This window comes from Aethalodelphis obliquidens, unplaced genomic scaffold, assembly GCF_003676395.1.
Source record: "Aethalodelphis obliquidens isolate GAN/ISIS:26980383/991018 unplaced genomic scaffold, ASM367639v1 scaffold39, whole genome shotgun sequence".
Taxonomy (NCBI): Eukaryota; Metazoa; Chordata; class Mammalia; order Artiodactyla; family Delphinidae; genus Aethalodelphis; species Aethalodelphis obliquidens.
This window is the reverse complement of record NW_020837983.1, coordinates 17,038,878-17,060,125: the sequence shown is the minus strand read 5'-3', so window position 1 is coordinate 17,060,125 and position 21,248 is coordinate 17,038,878.

Sequence of the window (21,248 nt, the reverse complement as noted above, 5' to 3'; positions counted from 1 at the left end):
ACCTGATTTCTAAGCCTTTACTTATAAGCAAATACAAACCAACAGAGAGAGACATACTATAGAGTAATTTACAGCTTCATGGTAATTACCCAAAGAAGATCTCGTGGTTTTCCACAAATGGCTATACCATTCCTATACTTCACACAATGTATGTTAAGTAGAACATATGAAACTGGTTTTCTTAGTATTTTCGGGTAGCTTAGCATCTGTAAAAGTAAAATATGGGACTACAACTTTCTCCAAGAAGCTTGAGTGGTATTCTGATAGGGATTACATTGAATTGTAGATTGCCTACAATCTACAATTGTAGGTAGTACTGTCATTGTAATCATATTAATTCTTCTAATCTAAGAAAATAGTATATCTTTCCATCTGTGTTATCTTCAATTTCTTTCATCAGTGTCTTATCATTTTCTGAGTATGGGCCTTTTGCCTCCTTAGATAGGTTTATTCCTTTGTATTTTATTCTTTTTGGTGTGATGGTAAATGGGATTTTTCCCTTAATTTCTCTTTCTGATAGTTTGTTGTTACTGTACAGAAATGCAATAGATTTCTGTATATAAATTTTGTACCCTGAAACATTACTGAATTCATTGATGAGCTCTAGTAGTTTTTTGGTGGCATCTTTAGGATTTTTTATGTATAGTATCATGTCATCTGCAAACAATAACCGTTTTTACTTCTTCACTTCCAATCCCTATCAAAATACCAATGGCATTTTTCACAGAACTAGAACAAATTTTAAAATTTTTATGGAAACACAAAAGACCCCAAATAAGCAGAACAATCTTGAGAAAGAAGAACAGAGCTGGAGGAATCACACTCTCTGACTTCAGACTATACTACAAAGCTACAGTAATCAAAACAGTATGATACTGGCACAAAAACAGACACAAAGATCGACGGAACAGAATAGAGAGCTCAGAAACAAACCCACACACTTATGGTCAATCTACGACAAAGGAGGCAAGAATATACAATGGAGAAAAGACAGCCTCTTCAATAAGTGGTGCTGGGAAAACTGGACAGCTACATGTAAAAGAATGAAATTAGAACATTCTCTAACACCATATACAAAAAATTTTTTAATTGGATTAAGGACCTAAACTTAAGACCAGAAACCATAAAGCTCTTAGAGGAAAACATAGGCAGAACGCTCTTTGACATAAATTACAGCAATTTTTTTTTGGATCTGTCTCCTAAAGCAAAGGAAATAAAAGCAAAAATAAACAAATGGGACCTAATTAAACTTAAAAGCTTTTGCATAGCAAAGGAAACCATTGACAAAATGAAAAGACGACCTACTGAACAGGAGAAAATATTTGCAAATTATATGACTGATAAAGGGTTAATATCCAACATATATAAATAACTCATACAACGCAACATCATAAAAACGAACAACCCAATTTTAAAAATGGGCAGAAGACTTGAATAGACATTTTTCCAAAGAGGAAATGCAGATGGCCAACAGGCACATAAAAAGATGATGCTCAAGGTCAGTAATCACCAAGGAAATGCAAATCAAAAGCACAATGAGATATCACCTCACACCTGTCAGAATGGCTATCATCAAAAAGAATACAAATAAATGTTGGCAAGGATGTGGAGAAAAGGGAACCCTCTTGCACTCTTTGTGGGAATGTAAATTGGTACAACCAGTATAGACGTTTCTCAAAAAACTAGAAATAGAGCTACCATATCACCCAGCAATGCCACTCCTGGATATATACCTGAAAAAAAACCCCACTAATTCAAAAAGATACATGCACCCCAACGTTCATAGCAGCATTATTTATAATTACCAAGATATGGAAGTAACTTAAGTGTCCATCAACAGATGAGTGGATAAAGAAGATGTGGTACATACATATCTACAATGGAATATTACTTAGCCATAAAAAAGAATGAAAATTTTGCTATTTGTAGCAAGATGGATGGACTTGGAGGGTATTATACTAAGTGAACTAAGTCAGACAAAGAAAGATGAATACTGTATGATATCATTTACATGTGGAATCTAAAAAATACAACAACAAACTAGTGAACATAACAAAAAAGAAGCAGACTTACAGATATAGAGAACAAACTAGTGGTTACAGTGGGGAGAGGGAAGAGAGAAGGGGCATAATAGGGGTGGGAGATTAAGAGGTAAAAACTGTTATGTATAAAATAAGCTACCAGGATATATTGTACAACCCAGGCAATATTGCCAATATTTTATAATAACTATAAATGGAGTATGACCTTTAAAACTTGTGACTCACTATATTATACACCTGTAACTTGTATAATATGGTGCATCAACTATACTTCAATAAAAAACCTTAAGTGGGGGTGGGTGAAGGGGGTCAAAAGAGCAAACTTCTAGTTATAAAATAAGTCTTGGGGGTGTAATGTACAGCATGGTGACTGTAGTTAATAATATGTATGGCATAACTGAAAGTTGTTAGAAGAGTAAATCATAAATATCCTCGTCACAAGAGAAAAAAAAGTTTGACAGATTAGCACTTGGAAAAAGCCAATTTTATGAATGTCTTTGTTCTTTTTCAAGATGCTAATATCAGTCACTGTAAACATGAAATTTTCATGTCTTGCTAGAGACATTGGGAGAAGAGTTAACACTCAGCCTCAAGTGTGTAATTTATATGTAAAGGTGATGTATGATTCTTTCAACAACTACATCTTTTTTTGCTTTAGAGGGGAGCTGTGGGTAGGAGAGAATGATACTTCTGTTCATTTTAGAGAAATTTGTGCATGGTGGATACACTTGATAACACCATGTTAGAAAAAGCAGAATTAGTAACCTTGCACATGTTGACCAACCATATTATCTTCCCTCTTCTTTCCAAAGGGATAACCATTCCATTTCTACTCTTGATCCCACCCCGTCTTTTGTGAGATCTTCAGTATCCACTCCTTTGATGGCTTCAGCCCTTCCTCTCCTTCCAACTTAAGGTATTCTTTCTTTCAAGGTCTTTATCATCCAGTATCCTGAAAAAGTAGCTTACATTCATTGATGTCTTCAGCCTCCTCCTATTCTCATTTATCTTAACTCATTTAAGTTAATTGTTCTGACAAACGTAGCAATACATTTCCTTTGCTAAACAGAAAGGAAAATATTTGCCTCAATCCTTTAATGTGTTCTATCTGCTATTTCCACCAAGTTTGACTCCACTGGGCCCTTTCCTTGAGGAATTTTGTTTCTCATTTGGCTTCTGTGACATTCCTAACCTGGGTTTCTACTTCTCTGGCTACTCCTTTTCAGTCTTCAAGTTCTTTCTTGACTTAAATAAAAAATGTTGATATTTCAGGGGTAAACCCACTGCTTAACACTTTGGGTTTAATCTTTCCATCTCCTCACTCCACCTGGGAAATCGAACCTTATGGCTTCAACTACCAACTGTAGTTTTTGCCTTATAAGCCTGTATCTCTGTCTCCAGGTCTTTGTTAACTATTTCCAAGTCTCTACTAAATATCTTGATCAGGGGGCCCCATACTTAGGCTCAGCGTGTCTAAAACTGTATTTATTACTGTATCAGTCAGGGTCCAGTCAAGGGAAAAACCAGTCTAGGTATTTCAAACAGGAAATTTAACTTAATTGGGAATTGGTTATACAGGTGATGAATGAGATGAGAAGCTAACATTGGGATGGCAAGACAACCAGGAGATTAGCAACAGCAGAAAGCCACTACCAAGAGGGGTAACAGGAAGAGCTGGAGTTCCCAGAATCCAGAAGGCAAAGCCACCCAGCTAGAGCTAGAATCATAGCTGAGGCTAGAGGTATGGCCACTGAGGACGCTGGAACCAAAGACAGAAAGCTTGTATAGCAGGAGGTGAAATCTCGGAAAAGATTCCAGTCGCCAAGAGAAATGCTGCCGAAGGCAAAGTGAGAAAGGAAGAATACTCTGGCTTCTCCCTACTGCCAAATTCCAGTCTTCCACCAGCATCTGCCATTGCCCAAACTTGCTTGGAAACCAGGGGCCCTCGGTAATGTAGTTCTCTGTGATGCTACAGCATAATCACTGGTTTGCCCCCCAAACAATTCCTCTTCCTGCCTTCTCCATTTAGTAATTAATATTTTTACCTACCTAGTTGGTTAAGCTAAGACCCTGTATTCATCATTTACTACCATTGTTCCATATATCTAATCTGTTACTAGATTCTAGTGAGTCTACCTCAGAAGCATCTCTTGAATTTCTCCTTACCTCTTCACCTTCTTTGTCTTAAACCTGTTTGGTTCTCTTTGTCTCTCTTCTGAACTGTTCCATTATTATCCTAAATATTCTTGCCCCAGCTTCACTCACTTCAACTTTTCATTTATGTTTCTACCATTTACTTTTCTATTAATATATTTGTTCTATTCTCATTTAAACATCATCCTACCCTTGTAGAATAAAATATTAAAAATTTTCATGTGGAATACAGTGCCCTTTTAACTTTCTTCTTGTTTATGTATTTTGTGGGGATTATGAAAAGACTGAATGGACTGGGATGATCATTATTGTAAAATTTTCAAGGATTCCTTTATGGTTAACTTGGACATGGTCTCCATATTTGTCGATACCCCTTGAATCATGAAGGCAGAGATGTAAGGGCAACTATGGCTTTGAAAGTAGATGGTAAACATTAAATCTGATTAAGAGGTTAAACAGTCTGAAAAATATGTCAAAGATTTAGACAGATTCTCATATTAATCTATGATGAATCATTAAAGCAAACTGCCATGCACTACCTCCCCCAGCATTAGAACACATTGCTAATCACTGCTGAACTAAACACAAGTCTCAGAATCCCTCCCAATAAAGGTGTTCCAAGGAAACACTACCAATAGGTTGGAGTTGACAGGGGACTTATAACCTTTAGGAGTTAAACCTTTTTGATTCCCAGGTCAATTTAAAGCCCTAGATGGTGACAATGTCTTCTCTCAGAAATACTCTTTGTGTATTCCATGAAGTATTTTTCAAACCTTCCCACTAAAGTGCCCTTAAAGACAGAGAAAAGTGAATTTACAACTCCAGGATTTTAACCTGAAGCAGGCTTACTTCAAACTTGAAGTGTCTTTAGCACCCTAATTTTAATATAAAAATTATTCATGCAACAAAAAATTTTAATACAAAAAAGTCATGCAAATTGTGCATTCTACTCAGTAAAACGGCTGTTTTTAAATATGAACCTACTCCCCCAGCCTTCAGCATCCCCCCAAAAACCTGGAGTGAAATCATGTTCCACGAAGATGTTTCATGCTTATTTGGTCCTGTGGCTTCACATACTCCCTGGCACATAGTCACTTATACTTGGAGAAATGCCTATCCCCCTCTAAGAAGCTCAGCAGTGGTCCTTTGGTGATGTTCTGAAGTTCTCTAATGGCCTAACCAGCTCATTCCTCCTTGGGCTTTATAACCTCAGCTTCCATGGCAGCATGCTGTCTGAGTGCACATCCAACTTGAATTTAATTCTCTTCTACTGGCTCCCTTTCTCCTTCCTAGTTTAGTTATAAACTCAGCCTTCTTCACTAGGTCTGTTTTGGAGAAGAGAGGTTATCAGACTTTTTCTGTAAAGGGCCAGAGAGTAAATATTTTAGGCTTTACAAGCCACATGTCTCAGTCACAACTACTCAACCTTGTACTATTGCAGCACAAAAGCAGCCATAAGACAGTATGTAAACAAATGGCTGTAACTAAATTGCAATAAAATTTTATGTACAGACACTTAAATGTGAATTTCAGTTTTCACATGTCATGATATATTACTCTTCTTTTGATTTTTTTCAATCATTTAAAAAAATGTAAAATTGTTATCTCACCAGCTATACAAAAATAGGTGGTAGACTGGAATTAGCCCACCGGCTGGGTTTGTTGACCCTTGATATTGAAGGTAACTTGTTGGCTCATGGACTGTCCTTGCAAACCCTTTGAGAGGCTGCCTCTAACTCTGCCTCAGCTCTCCACACTCTGCCTCTGGAGGCATCCAATAAATGTATTGAATGCATATGCCCTGTTAACACGACCCTGTGTATGGAGATAAGTACCAAATTTATATTTCCACTCTTGATGTCTCACTCCAGTTCTAGCTTTATCCCTTGTTGGCCATAGACTATTACTATATTTCTGGCCCAAACCTAAAGTGAAATAGTAAAAACTCAAAAAGCAAAAAATTTTTTTCTAAGTTCTCTCCTAACTTCTTCACTGCAGTAAGTAGATCCCCTGTCTTCTAGCATACCTGAGCCCCTGCATTCTATTCAGAGAGTCATATACTTTCTCTTTATCCTCTATCTCTTCAACATCAAGACCTTTCCATCCTTTCTCTGTAATAGGTGTACTCTTCTTTGTTCTTATTACCCTAATCTACATGAATTACTGCAGTGGACTCATTTTAAACACAGCCCAAAAGACTCTTTTTAAAATGATTATTTGATTATACTTATTGGCTTCTTGATACTTCTGGGATCTAGAATTCCTTAACTGTATCTCCCATTATCTTAGTGCCTTTTCTTTCCATTAGAGTTTGGTCTTCATTTCCTGTATTAGCCTATGAATACTGAGTATGCACTGAATGCCTTTTAAGAGTAAAACTTTATAGTCAATAATTGTAGTGCCCCTGTTTTCTGGCTCATTCATTTTAGTTGCTAGATGATTTTTAGACCAATGTTTTGTGTCATCTTGTGCTCCTCTACCAAGGACAATGGAAAAGATTACATGATAATGGCAGAAATGTCAAGGAAGACATCTCTCAGGGGCTAAACTTTGGCACAAAGCCTGGATGCTGAGTGTATGATGATCTGAGAAAGAAGTAGCCCAGACACTGGAAACAACCAGTGCAAAAGTCCTGAGGTGCAAACAGCATCAGCATGATCAAAGTACAGATAAAAGGGAAAAGTTGCTAGAGTACAGTCAGGAGGAACGTGAGACATACATGAGGTTAGGAGTATTGAAAGGCAAGGTCATGAAGGGTCACGAAGGGCCATGAAGGCTTTGGTGAAAGCTTTTAGTCTAAGTGCTTGGAAAATCACTGGAGGACCTAAGGAGGGGACTGATGTGATTTGGTTCCTTTGCCCTATTCACTTGGGCTGCTGTGTAGAAGTGGGTTTTCAGAGTGAAAGCAGAGAGAAAAGTTAGGTTATTGCAGTAATCAGATGAGAATTAATATGACTTGGGCTGCTGGGTGGCAGTAGAGAAGGAGAGAAGTGGTTGTATTCAGGACATAGTTTGGCAGAAGAGTCCACAAGACTTGCCAATGAGATGGATGTAGGGGGTAATCCTAAAGGAAAAAAGAAACAGGATATGTCCCCTAGGTCTCTTGCCCTATGCAACAGGATATATAGAGAAGGCAGGGAAAACTGGAGAATAAATAAATCCATTTTTCACATGCTAAGTTTAAGATGTCTGCTAGACATCTAAGTGGAGATACCAAGTAGGCAGCTGGATATAAATATGGAGTTTAAGTAAAAGGGTCAGGACTAGAGACATAATTGTGAGCTATATCAGTGTATAGATGGCACTTGGCACCAAGGAACTTTATGGGCTGATGCAGACAGAGAATGGACAAAGAGAGGAAAAGAAACATAGAAGCACTCAAGCTTTGATATCAACCAAAGAAGGAGGTACCAGTAAAGAGACTGAAAATGTGTCCAGGGAGGAAATCCAGGAGCAGTCAGCTACTAAGAGAGAGCACAAGAGCTGGGATTCAAGGCTTCCATAGTTCCTTTCCCCCTCATTTTAGAAAAAAATATCAGAAGTGAAGGACAATTAGGAAAACTTTGTAACAATCAAGGAGTTTGGTCTTCTCAATTTTTCCCCCTCATTTTACACTCCAAAAGTGAAACTTACCAATAGTTTACATTCTCCTTGAAAATGGTATCAATATTGGAAGAACTTAAGTCAATGCTTAAAAACCATGGAAATTATTCTTCACATAAATGTGATAATGATACTTAATTTTAGGTTACCATATTACCCATGAATTTCATCTACATTTATGATGAAATGATTATCTCAAGGGCCCTACAAAGAATTTTCTAATTTCTTTAAAATTTCATAAAATATATCAAGTGAATAATAAAACAAGACTTCTGTGAATTATAGGTCCTTGGGCTTGTAATTTTCAACAATGAGGAATTTTTAAACTTGTAATTATTGAGGTTGTTTTGTAACAGCTCTCTGATGTAAGACCATACATGTTTGAACAGAGTTAGGTATTGCACACACATACACAATCATGGTATTTAACTGGAAAACAAGATAAGTGTTGAAGTACTTTTTTCAGTGTTCATTGTGTAAAAATAGGAGAGCTAAAGTTTTAAGAACTTACATTTTTAAAATTAAATAATGTTTCTAATCTTTCTTCCCATCACACATGCTTCTCCCAAGTTTACTCTCTCCTACATATTACTATCTGGAAAAACTAAATGTGGCAGAGACATCTAGTGCTTACTTATGTCTTTCTGACCATCAAGGAACATTGCATTTCTCAATCCTCTTACAGTTAGGTAGGGTCTTGTAATTGATTTTAATCAGTAAAATCTGGCTGGAAATTATGTGTGTCACTTCAGGGCTGGGGCACTTAAGAGTAGGTGTATGCTCTGCATGGTTTCTTTTCTTCTTTGTCTGTGATCATAATGGTAGAACCACAAGATGAAATAAGCCTGGATCTCTGAGTCACTGCACAGAAAACAGTTGCCTTGGGTAGTTGGCTAACCTAAATCTGATTTTACAAAAACAAGAAATAAACTTTTATTGTATTAATCCGCTGAGATTCTGAAGTCATCAGTTACCTTAGCATGGTCTGGCATTACTCTGTAATGCAGTGTTTCAGTTTACTGTTTCACTTTTCAGTATTTCACTTTTTCTTCAGATCAAGAAACTATCTTACTTATTAGTTGAAAGCTAATCAATAGATATAGAAAAGTCAAAAAGATATTTGATCAGAATAATCAGCTTGTATAAGTTTAGAATTAGAACAATGACATCTACTCTTAATGAAATGTCTCATTTTAATGAAAGAAGTTGACATTCTGATGATGGTGGTACAATAATTTGTTGTCAAACTTCCGTAAAGGTTCATACAATATTGTTAGATATTCAAGGCAACACATAATCTCCATAGCTTTTCTCCACATACTTACCCTATGCAACAAGTGTAGGCAGCCTACAAAATGCTATTAGTGGGGGTTGACCAAGATAGTGAAATGGGAGGTTGCTCAACTCTCCTCCTCCCACAGACACACTGAATGTACAGCCACAGAGTCATTACCTCTGAAAGAGATCCAGAAACTATTGGAGTGACTCCTCCACATTGGGCAAATGAGAAAACACCCACAGTGAAATGCGTAGGAAAGGCTGAGACACGCTTTTACCATAAACCCTACTCTGAGCACAGCACCATATAAGTGAGAGGGAACTCCAAACTCCCAGCTTCTTCCTGAGGATGGAAGGGTTTTGACCCTATATTTAGCACCCCAGCTTTTAAGACTCCCACCTGAGGGACAGGACCCCAAAACACCTAGCTCTGAAAGTCAATGACACTTGTGTCCATGAGACCCACAAGACTATAGCAAACAAAGAAGCAGTGGTTAACTTGTACAAACACTCACTATGGCTATCTCCCCAGGGCTCAATGCAGAGGGAGCCGACAACTAGCTCATCTCCCAGTTTTTACCTGAAAGAGGTCCATCTGTATACTTTGAAAGCTGCTACCTGAGGGTTAAGCTTCTAACTTAGCACACATCTAGTGGCTACCTGTGATCATCCATGAAGACCGCAGAAATCACTGGACACCTCCCTCACTGTCTTCCTGTAGCTGGCTACAAATCACTAGTATCTCCCTGGAAGGAGCTTCTAAACATGTCTGCACCCCAGCTGTTGCGCTGCCATCTGAGGGATGGATCCCTGGATTACCTGGCTCTGACAGCCACTGGAACATCCACTCATGAATCCCACAAAAACAGAGTTCTTAAATGGCTACCCCCCCTTCAAGGGCTCAGGGCAAAGGGAAAAGGCAAAAATGCCCATCTCCTAGTCTTTCCCGGAAAGGAATATATCTGTATACTTTATTTTATTTTATTTTATTTATTTATTTATTTTGTGGTACGCGGGCCTCTCACTGTTGTGGCCTCTACTGTTGCAGAGCACAGGCTCTGGACGCGCAGGCTCAGCGGCCATGGCTCACGGGCCCAGCCGCTCCGCGGCATGTGGGATCTTCCCGGACCAGGTCACAAACCCGTGTCCCCTGCATCGGCAGGCGGACTCTCAACCACTGCGCCACCAGGGAAGCCCCATCTGTATACTTTAAAAGCTGCTGCCTGAGGGTCAGGCTTTTAATTTAGCATGCATTTAGGGGCTGACAACTATTGTTCCTGGAGACCAGGGAAGGTGATGGACACTTCCATTTTCTCCCTGTAGGCCACTCCAAGTCACAAGTACCTCCATGAAAGGATCTAATATACACATCTGACACCCCAGCTTTCATGGCTGCTGCCTGAGGGACAGGCCTCTGGCTCTCCTGGCTCTGACAAGCCAATGAGGATGGCATTCATGAGTCCCAAACAAATGCAGCAAACAAAGAAGCAATTCTTAATGCGTATAGGCGCACAACCCCTTTCCCTCCCCATCACGGCTAAAACCCCAGGCCCATACAGAGTGAACAGGCAAAAATGACTATCTCCCAGTTTCTCCCTGCAAGGGGCTTACCTACATACTTTCCCAGTTGTTGCCTGAGGGTCCAGCTTCCAATAACCTGCATCTAGATGCCAAATATAATCCTCTCCTTTGGGACACTGATGGGTCTTGGCACACTCTCACCTACTGGGAGCCACTAAGAACAAAGAAAGCAGCTTGGAAACCCCAAAGGTTTGAGAGACAACCAGAAGCTTGGGCTGGGCTGATTTATGAGGTTCATCTCCTACACAGACCACATTTTCAAGACTGGGAGAAGTGGCTGATTTATCTAATGTGAGGAGAACAACACAGAGAAACAGATCTTAATGAAATGGAGATAAGGGATTTATCTGATAGTTCAAAATAATGATATAAATATGTTCACTGAGGAAATGAGAACAATGTACAAACAAAATGAGAATTTCAACAAAGAGAAAATATAAAAACATACCAAACAAATCACAGAGCTGAAGAATACAATAACTAAGTCTAAAAATTCAATAGAGGGTTTCAATAGCAAACTAGATAAAATAAGAATAAATGATCAGTGAACTCAAAGACAGGGCAGTCATCCAATCAGAGGAGCTAAAAAAAAAATGAAAAAGAGTAAAGACAACTTAAGGAACTTATGGGACACTATCAAGTGGACCAATGTATACAATATAGGAGTGTCAGAAGGAGAAGTGAGAGAAAGAGCAGAAAACTTATTAAAAAAAAATAATGACTGAAAACTTCCATAACCTGGGGAAAGAAACAGATATCCAGATCTAGGAAGCCCAGAGAGAACCAAATATGGTAAATTTAAAGAGACACAGACTGAGAAACATTATAATTGTCAAAATTATAGACAAGAAGAGAATCTTAAAAGCAGCAAGAGAAAAGCAACTTGTTATGTACAAGGGAACCCCTATAAGACTATGAGATGTTTCAGCGGAAACTTTGTAGGCCAGAAGAGGGTGGAATGACATATTCAATGTGCTGAAAGAAAAAAAAAAAACCTGTCAACCAAGAATACTCTACCTGGCAAAGTTATCCTTCAGAATTGAAGGAGAAATAAAGAATTTTCCAGACAAACAAAAGATGAAGGAGTTCATCACAATTAATCTGGCTTTACAAGAAACGTTAAAGGGAATTCTTCAAGCTGAGACAAAAGGATGCTATTTAGTAACAGGAAAATATATGAAAGTAAAAAACTCACTGGTAAAGATAAATATATAGTTAAATTCAAAATACTATCATATAATGTGGCTGGGTAAATCACTTATAACTCTAGTATAAAGATTAAAAGACAAAAGTATTAAAAATAACTATAAAAAGAGACCCAGGTCAAGATGGCAGAGTGGGAAGACCCTGAGTTCACCTCCTATCATGGGCACACCAAAATTACAGCTATTTGCAGAGCAACTATTGATGAGAAAGACAAGAATCTAGCAGAAAAAATCTTCTATAACTAAAGATATAAACAAGTTGTGGTATAGTCAAGAACCATACCCCAGGGTGAGTGACCCACAAATGGGAGGATAATTAAAATTGCAGAAGTTCTCAAGGAGCAATGGGTCTGAGCCCCACATCGAGCCCCCAAACTTGGGGGTCCTACACTGTGAAGACAAGCCTGAAGAATGTTTGGCTTTGAAAGCCAGTGGAGCTTACTTTTGGGAGACCCAGAGGGCTGTGGGAAATAGAGCCTCCACTCTTAAAGAGCACACACAAAATTTCACACACTCCAAGACCCAGGGTAGAAGCAGTAATTTGAAAGGAGCATGGGTCAGACCCACCTGCTGCTCTTAGAGAGTCTCCTGGAGAGGAAGGAGAAGCTGAAGCTAATGCTGGGGACACAGACACTGGTGGCAACCATTATGGGGAGCTCATTCTATCACTTGGACACTGGTGCTGCCAAGCATCATTTTGGAAACCTCCCTTTAGTTATTAGCACCTGGACCCAGCTCCACCCACCAGCCTATTGGCACCAGTACTGGGACACCTCAGGCCAAGCAGCTGTCTGGGCAAGGACACAGCCCTACCCACCAGCCAGCAGGCTGTCTTAAGACCTCCTGAGCCCACAGTCACCCTAGGACACAGTCCTTTTCACCAAAGGGCCCAGGACCTGACCCCACATACTGGTGTGCAGGCACTAGCCCCAGGATACCCAGAGTTCTGCAGCCAGAGACACTGGGACCCAGCTCTGACCCCCAGTGATCCAGCTCTAGCCTCAGAATGAGTCTCACCCACCAGTGTGCAAATACCAGCCTCAGGAACCCTTGGGCTCCAGCCCCGCCCACCAGCAGGCTGACACACCAACTCCAGGACACCCAGGGCCCTGAAGCCAGAGAACTTGGGACCTGGTTCCATATACCAGTGAGGTAGCATTAGCCCTGGGACCTCCTGGTCTCAGCCCCACCCACCAAAGCGCTAGCACTAGCCCTGGGACCAGCCACACCAACCAGCAGGCCAACAGTAGCAGTGACCCCTTGGGTCCCTCAGCCAGCCACCCTGGGATCTGTCCCACCTACCAGCTTTGCTTACCAGTGGGTGGACACCAGCCCCATGATCCCCTGCAGCTCTGCAGTCTGCCTTGTCAGGACACAGCCAACACACTAGCAGGCTGGCATCAGCCCTGGGACCCCTTGGACCCCAGCCCTCCCTACCAGCAGGCCAACACCAGCTCTGGGACACCTTGGGCCTCTGAACCAGCAGCCCCAGGATCCAGGCCCACACACTGATGGGCTGACACCAGCTTTGGGACCCCTAGGACCCTACAGCCAGAGGCACTGGGACTTAGAGCCATCCACCAACAAACACCAGCTCTGAAACAGATTGGTCTTCTTAGCCAGCCACCATAACACTTAGAAATACTCACCAGTGACCCAACACCAGCTTTGGGACACCTCAGAACCCACAGTCAGCCATGTCTGGAGCTAACCCCACCAACCAGCAGGCTGACACTATATCTGGGAAACCAGGCCCTGCAAATAACCACCCCAGGAGCCAGCTCTGCCCACCAGAGAGCCAACAATAGCCCTAGGAGCCCCTGGGGTTCTGCAGCCAGCTGCCTCATGATCTAGCCCTGCCAACCAGCAACTGGCAGCCTCCGCACAAGGCAGGGCCTGGCAACCAACTGGACTGGGGCCAGCCATGTCTACCAGACCACCCACAGTAGTCAGTCCATCACAACAGAAGCACACACACAGCCCACATGGGGGCTACCCCTAGAGCATATATCTCTGGTGACCAGAGTAGAATGTGCTGCTGGGACATACAGGACATATCCTACAAAAGGCCACTTCTCTAAGGTCAGAAAACATAACTGACCTACCAGATACATAGGAAGAAAACCAGCAAATTAGGCAATATGAGATGACTGAGGAACATGTTCCAAACAAGGGAACAAGATAAAACCCAAGAAGAAGAACTAAGTGAAACAGAGATAGGCAAACTACCTGATAAAGAGTTCAAGGTAATGATCATAAAGATGATCAGAGAACTTGGAAGAAGAATGGATGAACACAGTGAGAAGTTTAACAAATAGTTAGAAGATATAATGAAGAGCCAAATAGAGCTGAAGAATACAAAAACTGAAATTAAAAATACACTAGAAGGAATCACCAGTAGATTAGAAGATATAGAAGTATGGATCAGAAAGCTGGAAGACAGAGTAATGGAAATCACTGAAGCTGAATTGAGAAAAGAAACAAGAATAAAAAGAAATAAGGACAGTTTAAGAGACCTCTGAGACAACATCAAGCATACTAACATTTGCATTATAAGGATCCCAGAGGTGAAGAGAGAGTAAGGGGCACAGCACATATTTGAAGACATAATAGCTGAAAACTACCCTAACCTGGGAAAGGAAACAGACATCCAAGTCCAGGAAGCACAGAGAGTCCCAAAAAGGATCTACCCAAAGAGGTCCACACCAAGACACACTGTAATTAAAATGGCAAAAGTTAAAGATAAGATATTAAAAACAGCAAGGGAAAAGCAACAAGTTTTGTACAAGGGAACTCCCATATGGCAATGAGCTGACATTTTAGTACAAACCCTGCAGGCCAGAAGAGAGTGGCACAATACATTTAAAGTGATGAAAGGGAAAAACCTACAACCAAGAATATTCTACCCAGCAAGACTTTCATTCAGAATTGATGAGATCAAAAGTTTTATAGGCAAGCAAAAGCTAAAACAGTTCAGCACCACCAAAACAGCTTTATAAGAAATGTTAAAGGGACTTGTCTAAGAGTAAAAGAAAAAGGTGATGACGAGAAACAGGAAAATTTTATAAGAGGAAAAATCTTATTAGTAAAGGCAAATATAAAGCAAAGGTAGTAAATCAACCATGTACAGTGCTAGTAGGAAGGTTAAAATACAGAGGTAGTAAAATCACCTATAACTGTAATAAGTAGTTAAGGGATACACAAAACAAAAAGATGTAAAATATGATGTTAAAAACAGTAATCATGGGAGAAAGGGAGTAAAAATGCAGGGTTATTAAAATGCACTTGAAATTAAGAGATCAGCAACTTAAAATAATCACATAAACAGATAGATAGATAGCTATATATAAAACTCATGGTAGCCACAAACCAAAAATCTATAATAGATACACACATAAAAATGAGAAAGGAATCCAAATGTAACACTAACAATAGTCATCAAATCTCAAGGGAAGAGAACAAAAGAAGAAGAGAGGAACAAAGAAGAACTACAAAAACAACCCTAAAACAATGAACAAAATGGCAATAAGTACATACCTATCTGTAATTACTTTAACTGTAAATGGACTAAATGCTCCAATCAAAAGACATAGTGTGGCTGAATAGTTACAAAAAGAAGATGCACAAATATTCTGCCTACAAGAGACTAACTTCAGATCTAAAGACACATACAGAGAGAAACGGCAGGATGGGCAAAGGTATTCCATGCAAATGGAAATCAAAAGAAAGTTGGGGTAGCAATAATTATATCAGACAAAATAGACTTTATAACAAAGACTGTAACAAGAGACAAAGAAGGATACTACTTAATGACCAAGAGATCAATCTAAGAAGATACATGGATTTTAAATATATGCAGTCAACATAGGAGCACCTAAATACATAAATCAAATATTAACAGATATAAAGTGAGAAACTGGCAGTAACACAATAATAATAGGGGACTTTAACATCCACTTACATCAATGAACAGATTATCCAGACAAAAAATCAATAAGAAAATGGCCTTAAATGACACATCAGACCAATGGAGATAGATATATATATATATATATATATACACACACACACACACACACACACACACACACAGCAGAATACACATTCAAGTGTACATGGAACATTTTCCAGGATAGATCACACATTAGGCCACAAAACAAGTCTCAGTAAATTTAAGAAAATTGAAATCATATTAAGCACCTTTTCTGACCACAACACTGTGAGACTAGGAATCACTTAAAGAAAAAAACTGCAAAAAGACACAAACACATGGAGACTAAACAATATGCTACTAAACAATCAATGGATCACTGAAGAAATAAAACAATACTTAAGAGACAAATGAAAATGAAAACACAATGATCCAAAATCTACGTGATGAAGCAAGAGCAGTTCTAAGAGGAAAGTTTACAGTGATACAAGCCTACATCAGGAAATGAAAAAAATCTCAAATAAACAACAGAACCTTACACCTAAAGGAACTAGAAAATAAGGGAAAAACCCCAAAGTTAGTAGGAGAAAAGAAATCATAAAGGTCAGAGCAAAAATGAATGAAATGGAGACTGAAAAAAAAAATAGAAAAGATCAATAAAACTAAAAGCTGATTCTTTGAAAGGATAAACAAAATTGATTAGCCATTAGCCAGACTCATCAAGATAAAAAGAGAGAGGGCCCAAAACAATAAAATCAGAAATGAAACTGGAGAATTTACAACTGATATCACAGAAATACAAAGAATCATAAGAGATTACTACAAGCAATTATACTCCACTAAAATGGACAAGTTAGAAGAAATGGACAAACTCCTAGAAATGTACAATCTCCCAAGATGGAATCAGGAAGAAATAGAAAACATGAACAGACAAATTACTAGTAATGAAATTGAATTAGTAATTAAAAACTCCCAGGAAACAAAAGTCCATGACCAGATGATGAATTCTACCAAGCATTTAGAGGAGGGTTGACACCTATCCTTCTCAAACTATTCCAAAAACCTGCAGAGGAAGGAACACTTCCAAACCCATTCTACAAGGCCAGCATCACCTTGATATCAAACCCAAAGATATCACAAAAAAGAAAATTACAGGCCAACAAAAATGAACAAAGATGCAAAAATCATCAACAAAATATTAGCAAACCAAATTCAACAATACATTAAAAAGATCATACACCATGATCAACTGGGACTTATCCCAAGGATGGTTCAATATCTGCAAATCAATGAATGTGATACACCACATTAACAAATGAAGAATAAAAATCATATGGTCATCTCAACAGATGCAGAAAAAGCTTTGGACAAAATTCAACATCCATTTATGATAAAAATTCTCAACAAAGTGGGTATAGTGGAATCTTTATCAACATAAAAATAGCCATATATGACAAGCCCACAGCTAACCTTATGTTGAACAGTAAAAAGCTGCAAGCTTTAGGATCAGGGACAGATGGATGCCCATTTTCACCACTTTTATTCAACATAGGGTTGGAAGTCCTAGTTAGAGCAATTAGGCAAGAAAAAGAAATAAAATGTGTCCAAATTGGAAAGGAAGAATTAAAACTGTCACTGTTTGCAGATGACATGATACTATACATAGAAAATCCTAAAGACACCACCAAAAAACTACTAGAGCTCATCAATGAATTTGGTAAAAATGCTACATAGAAAATTAATATACAGAAATCTGTTGCATTTCTATACACTAACAATGAACCATCAGAAAAAGAAACTAAGAAAACAATTTTATTTACCATTGCATCAGAAAGAATAAAATACCTAGGAATAAATCTATTTTAAAAGGTAAAAGGAAAACTGTAAGACAGTGGTGAAGGAAATTGAAGAGGACAAAAAACAGATGGAAAGATATACTTTGTTCATGGATTGGAAGGGTTAGTATTGTTAAAATGATGATATTACTCAAGGCAATCTACAGATTCAATTCAATCCCTATTAAATGTCATTTTTCACAGAACTAGGAATATCAATGGCATTTTTCACAGGACTAGGAATAATTCTAAAATTTGTATGGAAACACAAAAGACCCCAAATAGCCAAAGCAATCTTGCAAAAGAAGAACAGAGCTGGAAGTGTTGCTCTCCCCAACTATACTACAATGCTACAGTAATCAAAACAGTATAGCTTTATGTAACAGAATAGAGAACCCAGAAATAAACCAAGGTATATATGGTCAATTAATTTATGACAAAGAAGTCAAGAATACACAATGCAGAAAGTGCTGTCTTTTCAATAAATGTGTTGGGAACCAGGACTGTCACATGAAAAAGAATGAGGCTGGATCCCTAAATTACACCATATATCAAAATAAACTTAAAATAAATTGAAGACTTGAATTAAGATCTGAAACTGTAAATCTCCTACAAGGGAACATATGGGGTAAATTCTTTGACATTAGTCTTGGCAGGAATTTTTTTGGATTTGGCCAAAGGCAAAGAGGCAAAAATAAACAAGTGGGACTACATCAAACCAAAAAGCTTCTACTCAGTAAAGGAAACCATCAACCAAATAAAAAGGCAACTTATGGAACAGGAGAAAATATTTGCAAAACATATCCAATAAGGGGTTAATATCCAAAATATATAAGGAACATATACAAATCAATAGTAAAAAAATAAATGACCAAATTAAAAAATGAATAAAAGACCCAAATAAACATTTTTCCAAAGAAGACATACAGATTGCCAACAGGTACATGAAAAAATGCTCAACATCACTAATCATTAGGAAAAGTGCAAATCAAAAGCACAATGCGATATCACCTCACATCTGTTAAAATGTCTATCATAAAAAAAAAAAAACAACAAAAAGAGATAACAAATACTGGTGAAGACATAGAGAAAAGAGAACCCCTGTTCACTGTTGTACATAGGTTCAGCCACTCTGGAAAACTGTATGAAGTTTCCTCAAAAAATTAAAAATAGAACTACCATGTGATCCATCAATCCCACTTCTGGATATCCATGTAAAGGAAACAAAGTTACTACTCATAGAGATATCTCCACCTCCATGTTCACTGCAGCATTATTTAAAATAGCCATGACATGGAAACTACCTAAGTGTTCATCTAGGGATGAATGGATAAAGAAAATGTGATATGTATGTGCACACACACACACTGGAGTAATTTTCAGTTATAAATGTCCATCAACAGAGGAATGGATAAAGAAGATGTGGTACATATATACAATGGAATATTACTCAGCCATGAAAGGAATGAAATTGGTTCATTTGTAGAAATGTGGATGGGTCTAGAGAGTATCATATAGAGTGAAGTAAGTCAGAAAGAGAAAACAAATATCATACATTAATGCATATATGTGGAATCTAGAAAAATGGTATAGATGATCTTATTTGCAAAGCAGAAATAGAGACACAGATGTAGAGAACAAATGTATGGATACGAAAGGGGAAGGGGTGGTGGTGGGAGGAATTGAGAGATGAGGATTGACATATATATACTATTGATACTATGTGTAAAATAGACAACTAATGAGAACATACTGTATAGCACAGGGAACTCTACTTAATGTACTGTGATGACCTAAATAGGAAGGAAATCCAAAAAAGAGGGGATATATGTATAGCTAATTCATTTTGCTGTACAATAGAAACTAACACAACATTGTAAAGCAACTATACTCCAATAAAACTTAATTAAAAAAAAAAAGAAAACCACATTGAGGCCTCACCTCATATCTGTCAGAATAGCTATTTTTAAAAAGACAAGAGATAACAAGTGTTGGCAAGGATGTGGAGAAAAGGGAATGCTTGATCACTGTATGTGGGAATGTAAACTGGTGCAGCCACTATGGAAAACAGTATGGAGGTTCTTCAAAAAATTAAAAATAGAGCTACCATATGATTCAGCAATCCCACTTCTGAGTACTTATTCAAAGAAAATGAAATCAGAATCTTGAAGAGATAGCTGCACCCCTACGTTCATTGCAGTAGTATTCACAGTAGCCAAGACGTGGAAACAATCTAAGTGTCTTGATGGATGAATGGACAGGAAAAAAATGTGTTCCATACATACAGTGAAATATTATTCATCCTTACAAAAAAAAAGAAAACCTGTCATTTGTGACAACATGGACATTTGAGGACATTATGCTAAGTGAAATAAGTCAGACACAGAAGGACAGTTACCACCTGATAAGATTTGTATGAGGGACCCAAACGTCAAACCCATAAACGCAAAGAGTGGGATGGTGGTTGCTAGGAGCTGAGGGGAGAGAGAAACAGGAGGGGTTGGTCACCGGGTACAGAGAGTCAGTTATGCAAGACAACTAAGCCCTAGAGATCTACTCTACAGCATGATGACTATAGTTAACAGCACTGTGTTGTAAACTTGAAAATATGCTGAAATGGTTGATCCTAGGTTAAGTGTTTTTACCACTAATAATCATAATAATAATAAAGAAGAGGATAGGGGGAAACTTCTGGAGGTGATGGACAGTTCATAGCACAGATTGTGTTGATATTAATTTCACGGGTGTACACTTATCCCCAAACTCACCAAGTTGTATACAGTTTATTGCATGTCAGTCATGCCTCAATAAAATGGTTGTTTTTGAAAAAAAACAAGAAACAAAAAGAAGGAATTCTGCCATTTGTGACTACATTGATGGAACTTGAGAGCATTATGCTAAGTGAGGTAAGTCAGACAAAGAAAGACAAATACTGTATGATCTCACTTAAATGTGGAATGTGATAAAAACTGAACTCATAGAAACAGATAACAGACTGGAGGTTTCCAGAGACGGGGTGACAGTGGGGGAAACGGATGAAGGGGTCAAAAGGTATAAACTGCAAGTTATAAAATAAAGAAGTTCTGGGGATATAGTCTATAGCATAATTACCATAGTTAACAATACTGTATTATATATTTACAAGTTGCTAAGAGAGTATATCTTAGAAGTTCTCATCACACAAAAAAATTGTAACTGTGAGGTGATGAATATTAATTAAACTTATTGTGGTAATCCTTTCACAATGTAGACATATATCTAACCATTATGTTACATGTCTGAAACTAATTCAATGCTATATGTTAATTATAATGCAGTAAAACTGGAAAAAATAAAAATTAAATAAATGTTGAATAATGAAGATGGTAATCCCAAGGGTGAATTAAAAAGACAATACTTTACACTCATTCTTAACTAATATTAACTTATTCCAAAGACCAATCTCTTCACAATCTCCATTAAAATGGCTCTTGTTACCAAAACTAAACTAAACTAAAAAGCCAACAATGAGATATCACCTCACACCTGTTAGTGTGGCTATTATCAAAAAGACAAGCTATCAAGCTGGCAAGAGAATGCTTGTACAGGTTTGGTGATAATGTGAACTGGTGCAGCCACT